Raw genomic sequence first — 3999 nt, forward strand, 5'->3', positions numbered from 1 at the left:
ATATTTTTTTTTTCATTTTCTAACGAGCATTACAAGTTCCCTTTATGAGTTAAGCAACCAAATGTTGATTGATGTCTGTATACGCGCGTCTGTAGAGTTTCCTTGAATCCCACCCTCAAGCATGAAGAAAAAATAGCCTGCCTTCGTGAATTCTGTACTTAGGCATAAAGGGGAAGATAGGCACTCTTAATGGAGCGACGCTCTAGTTCTCTTTATGCTAACCACGAAGATGTATAGTGTAACTGATTGGCTTACAGTAAACCTTCAAACTAGCGAAATACAACCACAATTAAACTCCATCTAATTTAACGAAAACAATAAGATAATTAATTAGGCCATTTTGAAAAATAAAGTTCTCTGAAGGTTAACTACAGAATTTACGCTGTAGTTAATGTGTTATAGGTTGTAACAACTGTATTGAGTAAAAAAATTCTTCCGAATAAAAATATCTTTCGTTTGACATTAGGAATTTGTGATACAAAATGATAGGCTATTTCAAGTGTTATATTGTCAGCACGGGCCCTGAACCTCCTAATTTTTTTCAAAATTATTTAAAAAAAATTGGAGAAAACAGACAAAATTGTATTCAACTTTTAATCTGAGAGTGCCATTTCCGGCCATCTGGAGGTGCCATAACCATAATTTTTCCTACCTCAGCCCCAAAAGTTGTGCGGATAGGTGGGTGGACATTTTATTTGCGCAAACCCTGCCTGGGTCCCCTCTATTTCGACTTCCACCCGCCACAGTTGGAGTATCATTTCCGGGTTACATAGAGGGGTAAATTTTATCCATCGGAGGAAAAGTGAAATTGTAGTCGGGAAACCCATATCAAGGATAACCCTTATGATAAATAATTCATTGAGATCGTGGAAGCAATCTCGACTTCGACTTTGTTTTGAAATCTGTGACGCATTCAAGGGCGGGGGATAAATTGTTCAATTTTTTTTTAAATGGAGATATAATGAAAATTATATTCAAATATAAGTTTAAGAGTGAAATTTCCCGCAATCTAGAGGTGCCATAATCACAAATTTTCTTCTATCTGTGAACGTATCCTCCATGGACCCTTCTATTTCGAATTCCTGGATCCGCCACTGGAAATTACAACAAATATGTCATATTACATGTACAGTAGCTTGATGCCTATAAAATGGTTTATAAAATTCACCAAACGTAAAATAAAAATTGGTAAAATATCCGTAGATCCCCACCGGGGCTCTAGACGGCCCCCTGGCCCCAGCCTAGATGCTCGCTTCGCTCGATAATTTTGGACCTCATGAAATGCCCCCCCCCCCCCCTCAAAAACGTTCCGCCGCCGTTGTGTGGTATTAGAATTCGTCCTTATACAAGTGATAAGATAATAATGCCAGTGTGAACATACTGGACGTAGGTTATTTGAAGTAAATTATCTTATGAAATATATCTGGGATATACATATTTTATGATATATCACATACAAAACCTGTGCATGTTATATGAAATACTGTATGATAAAATTAGTTATTTCCATGTTTTAACCTATCTATGAAAAAAATGCTTCCAATAGCTTGTCTATACAACTATCTACGTAACACCTTTCAATGTAATACAACCCAAATACTCGTGAAATAATCAGGGTAACCGATTGAAGTTGTGGGTATACGAGGACATTGGCAAAAATAATGGATTTTGCTGTGGGGGTGGCGGAGAATGGGGTGCTGAATCGATACCAATCACTGACGATAAAATACTCCAAGCCTTTAACAAAGAAATGTCTTTTCTCAGCCCTAACTTCAACAAAGGATTTTTTCTGGTCTCAGCTAGAGCACAATAAAGGTCCGCATCATTGGGACACTGTTGCACACTGATTTTATTTCTACTAAATATCTCAGGAAGTAGCTGCATGGGCAGGAGTGGCCCCAGCAAGAGCTGCTCCACTCCCACTAAAATTGACTTAATAAGCCTTTGAAACTCCTAAGTAGTCTAGAGGGGCGGTGGAACGTTTTTCAAAGTGTGTGTGTGTGGGGTGGGGCACACTAATATGATGAATTGGAATATGAATGGGTTCAAATTTGGGGGTGGGGGCCAAAAGTTTTCCCAAAACCCTCAGGGGTCCTCCCCCGAAAAAATTTTGATTCCTAGATGACGGGAAATGAGCTTTCCCTATTTTGAGCTACGTGTTTATTAATGACTTTTAAGTCCTTAAAAGGACTTTAAAATCCTTCAAAATTCAAGGTTTTCATCTCTTGAAATCGGTAAGGTAAACTTTCTCATTCTTATTATGTACAGTAAATCAAAAAAATGAGTAGGCTAGTACAGTAGTTGCATACCTATATTTTAAATTTTAACTGCAGATTCGTACCACTGTTGGGCAGGAGAATTCACACAGATCATCATCATCAGATAGAGAGAGCAGCTTAGCTCAGTCGGCTAATCTGGTTGTAGCCACTGTGTGTGCGCTGAACCGTGAAGATCTCTAGGTCCCCGGTTCAAATCCCATCGCTGCCTCTCCTTGTGTTTCAGCTAGAGGGCTGAAATACAAGTTACATAGCGCACCGTCTTTCGAATAAGACGGTTAAGTAGTTGGTCCTGTGTGCATTTATGGCCCATGTGCACTTTAAAGAACACAGTACCCTCTACGGAAAAGAGTAGAGGATTGTCTCCCGGTGTACTGTCCAATCACCACCCATAGCCGTCGGAAGCATTTTGCAAGTGGTCCGGCCATTATAGTCAAAGCTGGGGGAAGGGGAACTAAACAAATTTTGTTGTAAAAGCATCCACTATCAGCCTCATCGTGGTTGTTGAACAACGTTTTTGCAACTCTGAATGCCCGGAAATAAATGCTGACAATTTGAAGAGCCGCTAGCCCCTTCCCTCAAAGAAATAAAATTAGCACGGAGATAGAGTCTATGTTGGAAATATGGTTAGTGTTATGAAAATATGTAGTACAATTGTACATCGTCATTTACTAAATTTATCTATATTGAAATATTTGCTCTCAGCGTACACTATATTCCATATTCTAAGTTTCGTGGCATGAATATATCCCCATAGCAGGCTCGAGGGTGTGTGAGTAATGTTCATGAGGTACTCTCCCGTATATAATACTAATAGGAAGATTTTTTTTAAAGGGCATCATATTACTGGTATGACTCAAGAAAAAATAGAGATAATAAAGGCCTATGCCCTGTACATGATGCTAAAGAGTGGGCACAGAAAAAAGCATCCAGGTTAAAAATTCTATATCTGGACACAGAATGTGGTAGCATTGACCAAATTACAATTCGTAATATCATTTTAAATCATGGGAATAGACAGATGTAGGTCTACTGCGAAAATGATATATTGTTCAAAATGCAATTAGGTTGCTTATTCCTCCATGAATAAATAAAGTGCAGGAAACACTATGTACAAGGAATAACAATGATAACTATAATTTTATCTACACGACGTGCAGTATTCAGAAATATTAACAATATGCAATTAATTAAATTGGCCTTGAACATGTTCTATGAATACACATGATACAGTATGCTATGAATTATCTATGGAAATACAGTAGGCCTGGACCTATGCCTACACAAATAACGTCGCGTTTCGACAAACTTATTGCTCGTACAATTTAATTTACACTTACCAAATTCAGTCTGAAGCATAATCAATTATTTTTCACGCTCCAGGTCAGTTATACTATCACTTGAATTGTTAAAATGCTGTAATTAAATCCCGTGTTTTCTTCTGGTAGACCTTACAGCGATTATACTCAGACAGACCATATAGATACCTCCATGTACAGATCTAACAGGTGAGACAGAGCACTAACATTCAAGGGCTATCCAGCTTTTTTTTGTAAAAGAGTGGGGAGGGGCACAATGTTGCTAGTTTTACAGAGATTAAGTGGTCATACCGTGGAAACTTTGTTTACCTGGATGCCCAGAAAAAATATGAAATAATGATGATGATGATGATGATGATGATGATGATGAAGATGAAACTTTGTTTAAAGTGAGTCCAATTTGG

Source organism: Anneissia japonica, unplaced genomic scaffold (assembly GCF_011630105.1).
Source record: "Anneissia japonica isolate Jap-2015-1 unplaced genomic scaffold, ASM1163010v1 scaffold287965_len1858130_cov191, whole genome shotgun sequence".
NCBI classification, from domain to species: domain Eukaryota; kingdom Metazoa; phylum Echinodermata; class Crinoidea; order Comatulida; family Comatulidae; genus Anneissia; species Anneissia japonica.